Source organism: Pelobates fuscus, chromosome 6, assembly GCF_036172605.1.
Source record: "Pelobates fuscus isolate aPelFus1 chromosome 6, aPelFus1.pri, whole genome shotgun sequence".
Classification (NCBI taxonomy): domain Eukaryota; kingdom Metazoa; phylum Chordata; class Amphibia; order Anura; family Pelobatidae; genus Pelobates; species Pelobates fuscus.
Window position 1 is genome coordinate 185,249,170 of NC_086322.1, and position 18,588 is coordinate 185,267,757.

Here is an 18,588-nt window from a genome sequence, read left to right on the forward strand (position 1 = left end):
AGACTAGTGACAGAGGAATCAGTCAGGCGCTATTAACAGTTTAATTGATACGCTTTTATGAAGAAGTGGGTTTTTAATGATTTTTTGAAGGAGTGGAGACTGGGGTGAGCATCTAACGGAGGAGGGAAGCGAGTTCCACAGGAACGGTGCAGCTCTCGAGAAATCTTGAAGGCGAGCATCAGAGGTGGGAGTACGGACAGAAGATAGACGTAAGTCTTCAGCAGATCGTAAGGGCCTAGACGGGACATACTTGTGTATAAGGGAGGATAGATAGATGGGAGCAGCATAATGTAGAGATTTGAAAGCAAGAACCAGAATTTTAAATTGAGCTCTATATTTTATGGGAAGCCAATGTAGGGACTGACAGAAGGGTGAGGCATAGGAGGTGCGGGCAAATATGTGCAAATGCTAATTGAACGTTATATGATTTAAGTCTTGCGCGATAGAGCCATCCTAAAACATGTTCTTACTTTAAGCCATGCCAGCTTAGCTTTTAATCTTGCATGCAGGAAAAATAATTCTTCTGGACTATCCTATAGTTTGCTTTATTTATCTTGCCCTCATTCCTGACCAGTTTCCCAGTTCCTGTCAATGAAAAATACACTTGCAGCACAATGCTACCACTACTGCCTTTCTTAACTGCGAGGATGGTGTACTCAGGCAAAAGAGCAGTAATGTCCTTGCCAATACATAATGTTTGCTCCAAGGCCAAATGTCAATTGGTCACATTAGGATAGAGAACATGTTTCCGTATATTATTATTATTATTATTATTACTGGTATTTATATAGCGCCAGCATATTCCATAGCGCTTTACAATATTATCAAAGGGGTAGATTTAACAATAAATGAGACATTTACAAAAATGTACAGGAACAATAGGTTGAAGAGGACCCTGCTCAAACAGCTTACAGTCTATAGGAGGTGGGGCATAAAACCCAACAAGACAGGAGTTAGCAATCAAACAAGGTGGAGTGAAGCAGAGCTGGAGGGGAGAATAGAGTGCTGCCCTTTAGGAGAGAGCAAGGGACAGGTATGTGAGGTATATTGCAGTCTTTGTTAAACTTCACTAAAGCCAATTTTTGTGGAGTATCTGTACTGCAGCTTCCTACATTTGGTATCTCCCATCTCAGCTATAGATCTCACTAGCTCCAACAGAGTAATCATTGGCCTCTTTGCTTTCTATATGATTACATTGATCCTGGAACATGGTGGGCCGCCTTCACTAAGTATGATTGCCCATATTCTTTCTATTCTTTAAAAAGAAATAAAAAATAATAATAATGATCTAACAGTGTTTTGAGGTTATCATAAATACCAACAGGAGCCTTACTACATGAATTTCTAATGTAGGACTGTCCTGTTGTGTTTTATGCTCTATCTCCTATAGACTGTAAGCTTGTTTGAGCAGGGCCCTCTTCAACCTATTGTTCCTGTAAAGTTTTTTAATTGTCTCATTTATTGTTAAATCTCCCACTCTGATAATATTGTAAAGCACTACGGAATATTCTGGAGCTATATAAAACCAGTAATAATAATAATAATAATAATAATAATAATAATAATAATATTACTATAACACAAACAAAAGGTGAATAGTGAATACTTAGCCTAGTCACTATATTTAACTGGAAAGCTGCAAGCATTGAAAGTGAATAATCAGACATTGTACTTCTATTAGCACAAATAATGAGGTCAATATTGAATAGCAATGTATTCTTGCAATGTATTTTTCTGTGTGGGTTTATAGCTCTGCCTTATCTTGGAAATCAAAATATTGCCTTGACAAGAGCTATTATTCTACCTATTCAGAAGTAAATGTTTATGTTAAAATGAATGTTTGAGTATGGCATTTCAAGCTGGAGGTGTGATATCAAGAAAATGAAAAATGCTACTATTTTTTAACAATGCTGGTATCAACGGAATGCTCATTACGAGCCTTTCTTACAATATTCCCCCAAAAGATGTCTGACCCAGTACCCTCAAGATGCTTTCCTATTAAAAATGGTAGTCCTTGTTTTTTTCAGTTTTTTTGTCCCTTGTTATATTTGAGTCTCTTTTTAATCGGAGGGAAATTTGCTCATGGTCACTCCGTGACTATTAACCCTTTCTCTATTATTATTTATATAGCACAAACATATTTTGAATGCCCTTTACAGTTATAGAATGAAAATTAGATAAGAAAACCACTGTTGTTATTGTTACATATCCAGAAATTTTATTTATTTACAAATATACAATATTTACATATGCACGACTCGCATATATCTCATAATTGCTTTCATATACGAGTAAATATGGTATTAATACTTTTCTGTACCGGTAATACAGGTACAAATATGCCGCATGTATATTACATACTTGGAGCAAATCTTGTATATGTACTGCAATATCACATAGTAGGACCATGCTATGATGCTGATCTCAGACTTAGAAGCAAGGTGAAAAAGGGGCCACTGGCTAGGATGAGGTTGATTCATGAGTAAGTGCCATGAGGGGTTGAATAAAATATGTAGTCTACTGTGTCTGGATGATGAGCCCTCCAGACATCTATCCGCCTGTGTCTCGGCATGAACTGGAAAAATAGTTTGTCTTGTTCTCCTATGCCCTGTAAACAAGCAATGCCATGCCTTCAACTTCTTTTGACTGCCAAACATAAGTTGGCATTAAAGGGACAGTTTAGGCATCATACGGCACCATAACAACTTCCACCAGGAATACTCATCTTCTGGGGTTAAACAATTCTCGAAGGTTTAACTCCAAAGTTGATGACAGAGCCGATATTAACTCCCTTCCAGATGGCATCCAGCCCACTCTGACATCTCTCTTTGATTTCAATGAAATGGTCTCATAGAGATCGTCTGACTGCGTGGTGCATGCACACTAGCCTCCCGATGCTTTCCTACAGGGTTTATGAGCTCCGTCAACAAGGCAGTACAGCAGAGTAGAGACTGTTGCTGAGGGAAAAAAGGTTGGTAAAATTACCTGCATGGGATGTAACCTAACTAGTTAGAAGGGCACTACAGCATTAGGAATATACATTTGTGTTCCCAACGCAAAGTGTTAGTTTAAATATAAATTCAACCATGAGTTACTTACTAAAATGGTTTGCACACACCAGGTCTATCTTCCTAGGACCATGGCATTCCCTTCTCATATCTTCGGTTTTAGGACCCTATTGACATTTGTTAGTCTTTTTCAGCTTTGGTCAGCCACTTTGTTTTTGTTTTTATTTAAGGTGAGAGAGTGTGTTTGGGTATATGATGGTACTATACAATAATTAAGATTGTATATAAAGTGTGGATGTATTTAGGGAGATGTGAATTACAGGTAGAATGTTAAATTAAAACAAAAGATGCAAAACACTGGATAAAAGGAATATTGGAGATCATATGATAGATAATAATAGATGATGCTGACAAATAGTCACTAGGACTGTATACTAACCTTAGCTCTCAATACTTAAATGAACAGTACAAGCACCATAAACACTTCAACTCTCTGTTGTGGCTATGGTGACAGGAGTGACTTGGCACCATCCCATTGGTAAAATATCACATTGCTTCAGTTCTGTGGACCAGTCCCCTCTTTGACGGAGATTTATATCACACTCTTAAGAAGGGGCCTAATTTTTTTGTTCCAATAACTTCCACTTGTAAATCTGTGCCCTAAACTGGGTGGGTACCTGCGTGGCATTTTCAGGGGAGTACTTGCACTGTAAAATAAAAATGAATACAGCTGGACTGACATATTTGGTCACAGACTTACATTTTGGATGAAAATCTGTTACATCAAAAATATCTTCATTTTTCATTGTGTTTCTTGGTATATGAATCAGAAAAAGGCAGCATTTCTTCAGCTAATGGTTATTGAACACTCTTAGACTGATTCATTACTGCCTCTTGTCTTGGATTCCGATAGCTGATTTAATTCCTGCAGATGACTAAGCTTATTCTACTGATTTTTTTTTTTACTAGACTACATTGTTTGATTGCAGGAGAAAGGCAGAGAGAAAAAAATCAGGGAAATAAATTAAAGAGAACACGAAAAAAATATATGTAGCCATTTTTCTTAATAATTGTGGTTTCACAGGAAGTGGCAGAGTCATTTTAGTTTAATTTGAACATCTGCCACCTGAGATGGTTTTGGAAACAATTTGAAAATGCATTTGTATACACTGATTCCATCACTAAGACAATAAAATGTAATTATAATTTGCATACTTACGTAATCTAAAGGTGGGAAAAGGTTTCTTTGTATGATATATTCATTTTGTATTCCAAATTGCAAAATTTAGTCCAAAATGGCCTCTTTCATAAATAAGTAAGTACAACATTTGGGATGTTCCAACCTTGAAAAACTATATTTTAATAAAATGGCACAAAGTATTATTTATACCTTTGCAAGTACAAATTACTACAATTGTGTAACATTTCTCCTTTTCTATGGTGACATATTTTGTATATAAATACATTTATAATGCTCATGTAATGATGATGTGCATGACAAATAAAAACAAAATAACGATACTAGTGCAGATCAATAATTTAACTAGATTCGAAGGTACATGTTCACGGCACGATCTCAGACCCTGCGGGTGCACTTCAAAGCATCACATTCCCACAAAACCTTCCCAAGTTCTCTTGATAATTGACGATCGTGAATGTGTGTGCGTCGTTGACGTCACGCATTCACATTCAGAAGTCACATGACTGCTGGGCCGAGCTTGATAAAGACCATGTAGGTTGAAACGTTGTGATGTGGCTGTGGGTTTAATAAATTGCCTTTTGTTGAGAGCTGGACCTTTCTATATTTTCTACAATGACCGCTGGTCCGATCAGAGCCATTCTTCTGTACTATTCTGTACTATTCTTTATTAAGGCTAAATCTGGCCATTCCAAGGTCCAGTAATATGTTTTAGAGTTTCTTTATTTATTAGTTATTTAAGTTCTGCATGTTGTGTTAGAGTATCCAGACAGTATAATACATATTGCAAAAAAACTCTAATGTGAAGTATAATCTAAAAATAATATCAGTATTAATACGAATATCAGTGTCTTAAGTTAATCAAGAAAAAGAGGAAAAAGAAACACAATTGGTTATAATACTGCATCTGACATAGATCTTCTTAAGCTCTAATGATAGCACTCAATAGTCAAAGGCCTCTGGATACAAGAAACCGGGCTTGCTTCTTTACAGACCCGCCGATGACAAGAACACCTCTCAGAAAGCCTAAAAGTTAAGGCCGGATACACTGATAACAGTGATGTCCAATGAATAAGACTGCAGTGTGTGCATGAAGATTGCTCTTCCACAAGCCCCCAAGTGGGGCCGAGACTTACAGGGAGTTTGGGGTAGTAATAATAATAATAATAATAATATTCTAACAACAACAAAAAACATGTCATAGATGATATTAAAAAAAACTATTTATTTGCACAAATATATGTAAAAGTGAAAAAAAATATTGTCGTATTATTGCAGTTACACGGCTACTTAATGCAAGACTCCGCCCACTTCCACACATAATGTGAGATGTGTTTCACACTAAATGTACTTCCAACAGTCGAGATAGGTGCGTCGTTTTTTATCTGACGTTTTCCACTATGCCTAAATTGCATATATAATCACATCAGACTGTTCTCATTCACATCTCAGTAACATAAGTATAGAAAACATCATAATAAATATGCAGCTATAGTGTATTCACTTATAACAAACAAATCTAAATTTTTAACATGTATATCCTCAAAAGTTTGCTATTAAATCACATGTATACTAAATATGATTTTTATATGTTTTGGCCACTAGCTTATTCAATAAAAATAAGATATACAAGTAAAATCCCTCCATAACACAACTTTTCATGTGTAGACCTACACACACGCAACAGAATGCTCATTGACAGTTATGTAAAACTAGTTAAAATACCACCTAAAATAAAAATATATAAATACAAAACATAAAATAAAACGTAACCTGTGTTAATTTGTGCCGCCACCGCTGGCCTTAGGGGAGGACACACGTAATGATAGCCCTACGTATGGTGGCATGGGGGTGTACAGTCCGTGTATTTTAAATTAAAGCCTCCACCCATTACACACAGATGGGGACAGGGAGGGTATGTTACTAGAGATTGGCCAGTCACTAATCTTTTATTACACTGAACAGACACTAGCTGGGGAGATATGAAACCTATCTTGTACTAATGTTGAGGTAATAGTGATCTCAAAGACAGTTTTAAACTATTTGTCCACTGCAGTCTTGATAGTCTATCTATTCTGTCCAAAAATACAGTATTAATAAAACCAAAAAATAATGTGCTATAAAAGGTTAAATTAAATATGAATGATAGAATAGTCACCACTCACCAATGTCTAATAAAGAGCAGTATGACAAATATGTGTTCCTTTAATATCAGCCAGAGGAATACAGGTTTATTTCACTAAACTGTGAATGTAGTAAACTGAAAACAACTGCAAAATTAAGGATACATTATTTATTTCGTACATTCTAAAACTAAACTAGCATCACCAACTTAGCTAGAGTCACAACTTGGCTATGTTAGCCTACAGTTTAAAGTTTGGTTTTCAATTAACTACAAGTCACATTTTGGTCAGAAAACCTTAACTGTTGGTCAGCTTGTCAGACTATATTGTTGAAAATTGAAAGGACAATTATTACACAAGATGTAAGACGTCACATCAAAGAGCTTTGTGAAAGAATCTCGTTATCTTGTTTTATTTATATATTGTTTTATTAATTGTTAATGCACATATTCTTCCCCTGGTGTTTCACTACTTCCAAGATATAGTGAACGACACCTAAAACAAACAATATTAAACAGGAATTTATAGGATAAATGCAATGTTTCCATACCATTCTATGAAATAAATGTGCAATATTTGTGACCATACATGGTAATCCAAGCAGGGGGCAGTCTCAGTTATGTAAAATAAAATAGAACACTTAGTGGATTATTCACTAAAGTATAAAATGTTGGTACATTATGTAAATTTCCCATGTAGTCCAAAGTAACTACATTGAAAAAAAGGCTTTTCAAATTAAACTACTTTGATTAAAAAATTTAAAAAAATCACAATGAATTGCAGACAATCCACACTTTAGTAAATCGCCTTATTTATTACTACTATTGATGTGAATATATTTTTCCATATTAATAAGTGCATAAGTAATAATAATGCAGGATTTTGACACACTATTGTATTAACTAGCGTTTGTCAGTAGAAAGAGGGTGAATTTGTTTGTTTTGTAGCCAGATTTAAATATGGAGGCTAGCGAGGTCTAGTCCTAATTAAGATATATAGTAATATTCTTTTTTTCTGTAATAATACATTTTATATCATAAAAATAATGACAAATGATCTGATAATTTACATTTTGCAGACTGTTGATTTAGTTACATTTTAATCAGTTTACATCAATTTTTATTGTATTAAATATAGAACAATACCATCTAAAAATTATATACCGCCACTCCTGTTTAGACATGAGTTTTCGTTTTGTTTCTTTGGAGTTTTTTTCTTTTAAATCCATTGGTAATATTTGCTCTCTCTGAGGTATCAGTTTGCCTAAGCAGATGATTTTATTTACAGATTCTATGCCAGCATAAAAAACAATGCCTTAAATATGTAATGAGTGACTTGCTTGCTTAAGCTTTTTTTCCCTATTGACATTGGAGGTTGTCATGGAAACCACCAATACTGTGGGGGGTTTGTTACTGAAGCAGTCAGATTTTCTTTCCTGCACCTTTATTAAAACGAGAGAGAGAGAGAGAGAGAGAGAGAGAGAGAGAGAGAGAGAGAGAGAGAGAGAGAGAGAGAGAGAGAGAGAGAGAGAGAGAGAGAGAGAGAGAGAGAGAGAGAGAGAGAGAGAGAGAGAGAGATATTCTAGTACACACAGTCAACACAAGCTATGGTTATTTTTATTTTTTTAAAACAAAATATAGGGTTAGTATAGTGCTGATCATTATCATAATATGGAGCCCGGTTCAATACTAGCTGATAATGTATTTTGCCAGCACTGTCTATAATATTGCATATCTTTGAATTAAATTGTGTAACATTCTTAAGTTGTCAACATGCACTAATAAACTGGACTTGTGCACACAAAGTGTTTGTTACTAGCCAGACATTAAAAGAGACCACATTATGTATAGAATAGAATATTTTTAATGTGTACATTGATGTTAATCAGTGTGTCCTCCATTGTCATATTTTTTGTGTATTAAAATCCATTTGTGGCAGGAGGTCTATAAAAAGTGCAGGACAAGGCAGAGTCTTTATTAAAGGGACACTTCACACATCTAAAGCATTTTAGCTTGCTGAAATGCTTTATGTGTGAAAAGTGTGTCCTCTTCTTCACAATTTACTAAAAATTGCAGATTTCACTAGAAATGGACACATTCATACATTAACCTTGTTACACCTCTTTATAGGTCAGACAACAGGTCCTGTTACTTCCTGGTTGTTTAGCTCAGTGGACACAATATATATCCATAATATATTCCTGGGCACATATTTTCTACTGTGTATATTCAAATATATTCTTCAATACAGTGTCTTTGAATCTATCCTTAATTAAATTCCTACCTGAATTATATTAATGCTACATACTGAGGTGAAGTTCAACATGCTACCTATCAACACAGTTTGGGTTATTCACTTTAAATTTAAAACTAAAATTGCCTTAGTGAAAACAGAACAGAATTTGCTCTAATTCCAGTACTTAAGCCTAAATTTTGAAATTCTCTTTGAATTCCAGGTAATGCTCCTTTTAATAAATAACACTGGAAGAAGTGGGCTATGGGTCTGGGAAAAGTTGTTAGGTCTGGCAACACTAACTGTGGGTAAGAACTTGAAAGTGCTGTTCAGCAGTAATTGGACTTCATATAATTCTTGTGTGAATCAGTTAATCATGGGGGTTCCTTCATGACCCGAGTTGCAAGTAATTTAATTCATTTTAGAGTGGGAGGATGTAAATTACACACATTATCACCTCACTTTCAAGTATTACCCCAATGTCTGCAAAATACCTGGCAACTTTATATAGGCTGCATCAGTGTATCATCGTCTATAAAATGTCTTAAAATGTCTTAAATGACCAGTCTCATAAATATAAAGCCATTTATTTTTTTTAACTTTAATATGGAGCTAGATTCCACACATTACACATCTACTGGTATCTCCTTAGTACCCCGACAAGTACTCAAGACCATACACACAATTCTTCATGAACACAGCCTATTGGATTGTTGGAGGGGCCTCCACCCTGAGTACAGGTACTATGCATTCTACTCAATCCTGGACAAGTGTTACTCCAGACTGGACTACTTTTTCCTTCCCCACTACTACTTGTTCCACATACGGTTGGTCCATATTGGTACTGTCATTTGGTCAGACTATCCCCTGTACTTATGATGCTGACATCACCACATCACCTACCCAACACTCTCAATTGGAGGCTCAATAATAGTTTAACCTCACAAATAGTTTAACCAAGACAATCAAACCATGCTCTCCCAGTGCTTTTCTGAAAATGACAAAGACTCTCAAATATCTCTCCCCTGTATCTCTGGGAGGCACATAAATATGTGATGGGGGGTTTCTTCATATTTAAAGTGTTATTGGTGATGACAGTTTGTGGTCCAACTTCCCCTGACGAAGGTGCATCTCAGCACCAAAACGCGCGTCGGGCTCATCTGGGCTAATTTTCTTCACTCTTTTCCTCACTAGGTTATCTATCACTATGTGCAGGCAACCAACATTCTAAGTATGGTTCTGCACATAGAGGCACCTTGAATCTTTATTTTTCACCTCTCTCTCTCTCGCCTGGGTCTAAGGGAATTTCCCTTTGACGCTATATGGGACCAAACTATGCATGTCTAATGGCTCCTGATTTTTGTATGTAACCTTTACACATTAGAGCTATAACTATCTGGCACCAGCTTTGAGAGGGACCTAACAGTCCTCTACAGTGGTTTGATAGTTATACCACAGCCATTATCCACATGATGTCCCTGGTATATTGGTCGGGGGAACTCAGTATGATCTAGTCTGTATATTCACAGGCCATCTATCACGCTGGGGCTAGTAGTAGCCATAAGTTACTCCCTCAACTACGTAGGGCACATAGTGTGACCACATCCTGGACACCCATGTCAGTTGCTTGACAATTACCTGCTGAATATACTCATAAGCCACTGGACTTGACCTTTCACATAGCCCTAATAAAGTCACTAGCCAGTTGCATGTGTTATAGTAGGAGAAGGGTGTCTCTAGAGAGACACATATAGAGGTGAGCCACTAAGGCAAGATTGCACTTTGTGCTAGATGTGATTCTATTCATTCTATTTATCCATTACTATTACCATCTCTCCAATTACACAGCTATTATATTTATATTTTTCATTGATTTCCAGCAATACTCTACCAGTCTGGTTTATTCCAGCTCTTTGAGTATTCCATTGGTTCTTTCTACATATAGGGGTTAAGCCCCAGGACATTTCTGGAGTGTCCATCAAGGTGTTTATTTCCACCAATGAGACGGTCCCAATTTCTGGACCCATTCTCACGGGTGGAAATTACTTTTGTTACTTGTGGTCCAACCATTTGTTACAAAAAATACACAGGCTGGAGACAATCCACAAACAGTCCCAAGACCCCTCTAACTTACAGAAACTTACCGTTGCATGTTTAATGACTCCTATTACTGTGTGCTTCGAAATACCTAAATACTGAGTGCTTTTACCAGAACGCCAACAAATGCAGGTCACTGCTGGCTCACATGATAAACAAAAAAAAAGCTAATTCCTATATCACTAAAATTTGTATGACGGAGAACCACATCTAATACTTGAAAATATATAAAAACAAGAAAACACCCAGTATAATAGAGTTATCCCAAAGGTGTCTCACTAGCACCTCCACAATATATAAGTCAAACTATATATATATATATATATATATATATATATATATATATAAAACATACATAGAAGAGAAACTCAAACAATCTAAAAGGAGGAAAAAATAAATATAGTGTAACACAGTAACATCTATAATAAAGGGGGGGGGGGGTAGAAAACTGACAAGCGTAGATGTAATTAAGGCTCATCTCCCCAGATGGGAAATAACTGTAGAAAAGATGTTCTTGATCCAGTAGATGTCTTGTTGTTCTATAAACAAAAAAACTAAAAAAAATGTGCAACACAGTATATCTTCAATAATTTAATAGTATGTTGCACTTACAAGATTTCCAAACAATACCTGCATATCACCACTCTCGGTGGGCCCAAGGTTCTCCCAAAAATACCCAAAAAGCCGAAGGTGCAACAGTGGGGGAAAAATATAGCAGCAACAAATACAAATAAAATAAACAAAATAAAATAAAATCAATCAATATATAAGTCCATAAATCCAACGCAGTTCGTCTTATTAGACTTCATCAGGGATAAATTGTTCCTTCACGAAGGCTTCTTATATACTCGAAGACTTCATTCCTGACTGTTCCCAGCTGTTCGCGGCGTGTGTCTCAGACCGGAACGCAGAGCATCTCATCCGTTTCCATTCTGCATCCAGGGAAACGGAAAAGACATATGGTTCCACCAGCCACAATGGCGGATCCATCAAGCGTTCCAAAAGGCCGAACCGGGGAAACGAAATACGAAAGTGCTGTACATATATGTAAAATCTAACTCACATATAGTAAAGTTATAATATGAGACAAATGTGGATTCCTACTTCAATCTTCTATCTAAATAAAGATTGTATAACAAATCCAAAATATTATAGGTAAAACTATGTATCCAAAACGCATGAAATAAAAATAAAAATAAAAAATAATTTTTTAAAAATGAAAAATTGGTGTATCATATGTATCACAAATTTTACAGATCAATAAATCAATAAATAAACTTTAATCAATAAAAATAAAATTATTTAAAAATAATTTAATAAAAAAACATAAAAAACAATATGAATAAAAAAACACACACACAAAAAAAATCTGTGAACCAAGGACAATAGAATTAAAGTTAGAACATTGGGAATAATACCTCAATTACACTGTCTTCAACAAATAACTCCCAAAAAGATGATTGTGAAAACGAAGGAGAAAATTAATTATTAAATTAAGCCTACTAAGTCAATTTCTTGATTGAGGCGCATATAAAGTTCAGAGATCATAAATCCATCTTGTTTCCTTAGTGACCAGATCTAAATTCCTGTTACCTCCCCTCCAATGGTAATCTGCTGTATCAATCCCTATAGCTAGAAAATTCTCAAAATTAAAAAGGTGACAAGAATTGCAATGTTTGGGTATTGAATGGTCACTATTACCCTTACGAATATTATTAAAATGTTCACGTAGCCCAATATGTAACTTTCTAGATGTTCTGCCAATATATTGGGCCCCACAGCCACATTGTAACAAGTATATCACAAAAGTACTTTTACAGTTAATGAAATTCCTTATGTCGTATGTCTTGTTAGGGTAAGGGCCAGAAAAGGAAGTTGTTCTCCTTTCCTGGAATTTACAAGTAGTGCATTCTCCACATTTGAAGAAACACTTTATTTATTTTTTTTCCAAGTGTGAGATAATTTACTTTCTTAGATTGTGGAAGAGTACTGGGGGCAAGTCGGTTTTTTAGATTATTAGCTTTTTTGTATATCACTACTGGTCTGTCTGGGATGATTTTACCCAAAATGTTATCCCGTTTGAGAACGTGTGAGTTTTCTACCTCCCCTCCTCTTTATTATAGATGTTACTGTGTTACACTATATTTATTTTTTCCTCCTTTTAGATTGTTTATAACCAGGTTGTATTTTTACATCATACTCTTCCTATGAGTTTCCCTTCTATGTAAGTTTTATATAAATAGTTTGTCTTACACATCTAATACTTACCAGACTGGATAGCAGCAACAATTAGATACTTTTGTGCCCATTTATATTCTCTCTCTGACCAAACTATTATACAGTCCAACAATGCACACACAACATTCAGTCAGATATAGACAAGAGCTGCCCACAGAGCAGGATCTAGCTTTAGCCCTCAAGACCACAAAAGTAGGAAAATGCCCTGGACCTGACAGTCTCCCCCTAAGGGAATTATAAACAATTTGCTACTATCTTTTCCCCACATTTTCTGAAACCATTTAATTACATTTGAGAAGATCGTAGCATTCTTCCATGAACCCTGGTCACAAATATCTATTTGATTCCCAAAGAGGGCAACGAAGTTGAGCAATGCGCAAACTACTGCCCTGTATTAGTTTTGAACTATGATATTATGCTATTTACTAAGATTTTCTCTAGAATACTGCAGCTTTTCCTTCCTGACCTTATTCATGGAGACCAAGTGGGCTTTATTCCAAGGAGAGAGTCAAGATACAATACTATACTGACCCTATTGTGCATCCACCACTCTAGGTTAGCTTCGAAGAGTCTGCTCCTGCTATCAACGGATGCAGAGAGTTCCTTCAACAGGTTGAAGTGGGAATTCCTTTTTGCAACTTTGAAAAAAGTTTTTTTTAAGTTGGATCTGCTCTCTCTATGAGACACCTACTGACAGAATTTGCATCAACGAAGCCTTAACAGCACCCACTCCTTTTCATAATGGAACCCGTCATGGGTGGCTTTTATCGCTCTTGCTCTTTGTCCTTGCCTACTAAGGGCTTTATGGCAGACAAGACTGAACATTAGATAGCAACATATGTATATGTCCCTATCTATGTGACAAATCCTGATACCAAATTTTCTCACCTCATGAAGAAGTTTGATGAATATGTTCATCGGCAAACTTCTGCATCAATTACTCCAAATGCACAATCCTCAAGATATCAGTGCCTCAGGATGTGGCCAGATCTATCCTCCACAGGCTTCCTTTTCAATCTGGCACTTCCCGGAGATACTTGGGAGTTTGGCTGACCAAAGACCTCAGACAACTCTATCAGAAAAACGTCCTTCCAATCCTCAATTGATTCTTAAGGAATAAGCATTGCCACACTCTCAGTACTTGGCAAGGTGAAGGTTGTGACAAAACCCTGTATTTCCTTGTCCAAGTTATTTTCCCTGCATTCGATAGATTGATCTACCGAACACCGACCACCCCCTGGCTCATTTAACTTCAAAGAAAACCACAAGTGCTCTCTCTGGGCAGCCATCGTTCGTATAACCGAACAACATGTGCTTGTCTCCCGAAAGCAGGCAGTGGGACTTTGTCGTCAAGTGTCTGGAACTATAAGTCGGACACTTGACCTCGCGAACACCTGTGATTTTGTATGAACGCCTGCTTCTACTCTTGACAAACAAGGAGAGCGATATTCGGTGAAAAGGAACGCACGAACAAGAGGAACAATCGCTACCTATGAGCAAGGGGAACCGTTTGGTATTTTGTTCGTTTTGGGACTCCTGAAAGTGACCGCTACTATTTTTCTAATGGAACTATTTTGGACAGTCTCCATGTGTGCAGTCATTCAAAACTTTACCCCGGTGGCGATTCGACTGTATTTGTGGGATCTGAGCGCTATTTGCACTTGTTGAGCGCTCAGATCCAGGCTGTCCGGGGATATAGGTCCCTTTTAATATTATTACTATTATGTAGGGTGTTTTATGTTTTAGATTTTATACCTCTTGTGCCTGCAAGATAATTAGTTTAAGCAAAGTACACTCAATTACAGTCAGGTCCATAAATATTGGGACATCAACACAATTCTAATCTTTTTGGCTCTATACACCAACACAATGGGTTTGAAATGAAACAAACAATATGTGCTTTCATTTCAGGTGAACGGTGAACGGTGTAGGAATTACAACAGTTTTTATATGTGCCTCCCACTTTTTAAGGGACCAAAAGTAATGGGACAGATTAACAGTCATAAATCAAACTTTCACTTTTTAATACATGGTTGCAAATCCTTTTCAGTCAATTACAGCCTGAAGTCTGGAACGCATAGACATCACCAGACGCTGGGTTTCATCCCTGGTGATGCTCTGCCAGGCCTCTACTGCAACTGTCTTCAGTTCCTGCTTGTTCTTGGGGCATTTTCCCTTCAGTTTTGTCTTCATCAAGTGAAATGCATGCTCAATCGGATTCAGGTCAGATGATTGACTTGGCCATTGCATAACATTCCACTTCTTTCCCTTAAAAAACTCTTTGGTTGCTTTTGCAGTATGCTTCAAGTCATTGCCCATCTGCACTTTGAAGCGTCGTCCAATGAGTTCTGAAGCATTTGGCTGAATATGAGCAGATAATATTGCCCGAAACACTTCAGAATTCATCCTGCTGCTTTTGTCAGCAGTCACATCATCAATAAATACAAGAGAACCAGTTCCATTGGCAGCCATACATGCCCACGCCATGACACTACCACCACCATGCTTCACTGATGAGGTGGTATGCTCTGGATCATGAGCAGTTCCTTTCCTTCTCCATGCTCTTCTCTTCCCATCACACTGGTACAAGTTGATCTTGGTCTCATCTGTCCATAGGATGTTGTTCCAGAACTGTGAAGGCTTTTTTAGATGTTGTTTGAGGCTCACCAATGGTTTACATCTTGTGGTGAACCCTCTGTATTCACTCTGGTGAAGTCTTCTCTTGATTGTTGACTTTGACACACATACACCTACCTCCTGGAGAGTGTTCTTGATCTAGCCAACTGTTGTGAAGGGTGTTTTCTTCACCAGGGAAAGAATTATTCGGTCATCCCCCACAGTTGTTTTCCGTGGTCTTCCGGGTCTTTTGGTGTTGCTGAGCTCACCTGTGCATTCTTTATTTTTAAGGATGTTCCAAACTGTTGATTTGGCCACACCTAATGTTTTTGCTATCTCTCTGATGGGTTTGTTTTGTTTTTTTCAGCCTAATGATAGCTTGCTTCACTGATAGTGACAGCTCTTTGGATCTCATATTGAGAGTTGACAGCAACAGATTCCAAATGCAAATAGCACACTTGACATGAACTCTGGACCTTTTATCTGCTCCTTGCAAGTGGGATAATGAGGGAATAACACACACCTGGCCATGGAACAGCTGAGCAGCCAATTGTCCCATTACTTTTGGTCCCTTGACAAGTGGGAGGCACATATACAAACTGTTGTAATTCCAACACCATTCACCTGATTTGGATGTAAATACCCTCAAATTAAAGCAGAATGTCTACAGTTAACTCACATCTTGTTCATTTCATATCCATTGTGGTGGTGTATAGACCCAAAAAGATTAGAATTGTGTTGCTGTCCCAATATTTATGGACCTGACTGTATCTCCCAGGTACAATGATGCCTGGGCGTGTTTTACTATGTTTTTGCTGGAGACCCCCTGCTGGGGGTAGGGATGTGTATGGGCAAAATATTTGGTTTGGTTCGGAAATTCGGGTAAGTAAGCAAATTAGCCTGCTTCTGCAATTCGGACCTATGGCATTCGGTTCGGCTCTTTGGCAATACAGCACTTCGGCAATCCGGAACTTCAGCAATTCAGAACTTCGGCAATTCAGAACTTCAGTAATTCGGACTCTAACCCCTAACTCTAAACCCTATCCCTAAGCCTAACCCTACCCTAAACCTAACCCCTAACCCAACTACTTGTTTTGCCCCTAACCCCTAACCCCGAATGTAAGCATCCGAATGTCCGAATTGCACAAAATTTGCCCCAATGTACTTTCGGAATGAACACTGTATGTTCTACTAGATAATACATATATATTGCACTCATAAAGGCAGATAAAATGAGTGTGCCTTCCATGTATGGGTATACGAACAGCATCTTTTCTTGCCTTTTCTTTGAAAATTCCTTGTTTTTTTATACCTTATATCTAGCCTGTTTTATAACTTTGGATCCTTTCTGTTTAACACCAGACACCTGAATATCTCCTGGTCCTGCAATTACTTGGTTAGTGGGCTTAACAAATCACCATTATTTATACCATCCTCTATTTAGGCCCACACAGCTAACAAAGCAGAATTAGGGGTAATTCATCAGGCTCATACCCAGTAATTCTCCTACCTGGCTCGGCTGCTGTGCCGTGATCGTATAGTGGTTAGTACTCTGCGTTGTGGCCGCAGCAACCCCGGTTCGAATCCGGGTCACGGCATCTCCATTTTCCTTCTCTTCAGCGCTAAGTACATTTGCAGGTGAAATAGCTCAGTGGGCTGATGCATCCTCAGAATCTGTTCTAACCCTTGGGTCGCAGGATGTTGGGCTAAGGTAACCCCTGGATGTTGGGCTAAGGTAACATCCCCAGGACGTACTTGGAAACCAGAGTAATCTGAATACTGGGCAGACTAGATGGGCCGAATGGTTCTTATCTGCCGTCACATTCTATGTTTCTATGTTTCTTTCTCTCCACCGCACTCTATAGGTTATATGAAGGTCAAGTCAAATGGGCTTAATCTTTCTGGGATTATAATGGTCTCTTAAACACTAAATGTTGTAGATTGTATTGTCTTCTTTGTAAAGGAAAGGCTTATGACCATAAATAGTAACAGCATTTTACTATTCTTGTTCTTCAGTAATATTTCGTCCAGCATCAAGATAACCTAGCGCTTAGGCTGGGAAAAACATTCTGGAGAGAACAGGTTACAAATGAACTACTCTCACTTCCTCCAAGCCAGCCAACATGACAGGATACTGGTTTCACAATTAATACCAATTAATACCAATAATACCATTGGGTGTCCCTAAGTGCATGTGCCACCCAATGGGCTCCCTTAGCCTGTGGGCCCCATTGCAGCCACACTGGCTGCACTGGCAGTAATTCTGCCACTGATATACAGTATGGATCAGGCCCCTCTTTATCTTTTGTATTGATCTGTGTACAATGTACTGTATTTTCCCTAATTGTACAGCGCTGTGGAATACCTTGATGCTTTTTTTAATTCAAGTGATAATAATAATCATGGGTTGGCAACCTTCAGCACTCCAGATGCTCTGGGCTACATCTTTCATAATGCTCTTACAGGCATGTTGGCAAATCCCCAGTGGAGATATAATCCACAAAATCTGGAGTGCCGAACATTGCCTACCACTCAACCACTCTGCAACCCAATATTTTAAGAAATAAACCTTCCACCTATCATTGAACTTTCTAGCTGATGATAATTGTAAACATGCAATTACAATCACTATCTCTCATAATGATTTAAAACTGTATATTCTTTTTTTTCGAGCGTATGTTATATCAACACCCATAGACATATACATTGATAGAGCAAAGTTATAAAGTTATTTTCTCGTCATAGAATATGCCTTTTTTATTGTATGCCAAAACATTGACACATAAATAAATTGAACAATAAATTAACAAACACTAGGTAGTCAATCATTCCGCTTGCTGAGTTTAAAGACTGCTGGATGAATGATTGTTTTTTTTTGTTCAGAGTCAGGTAATCAATGAATGTAATATTGGAATGGGATGAAACTATTTAGCATAGCATAATATTAGAGATTGCTGTGTCAGGCCAGAAATTAGTTTTAGTTAGGAATAAAATATAAGTGGTCTTTTGCTTAGAACAGAAATGTAGTAATTATAGTGTTATTCATAAATATTCACACCTCCACTTCCTCTCCATT

General features: G+C 37.3%; 1 protein-coding gene and 1 non-coding gene across 2 annotated transcripts in view; one reads left to right on the forward strand and one right to left on the reverse strand.

The window, feature by feature from the left end:
* The window catches only part of BANK1 (B cell scaffold protein with ankyrin repeats 1), a 315,795-nt gene that overhangs the window by 202,751 nt on the left and 94,456 nt on the right, over positions 1–18,588 (reverse strand). The gene's annotated exons all lie outside the window — the stretch shown is intronic.
* Positions 17,039–17,110, forward strand: TRNAH-GUG (transfer RNA histidin (anticodon GUG)). The gene has a single exon. It is a non-coding gene; the product is annotated as a tRNA-His (tRNA).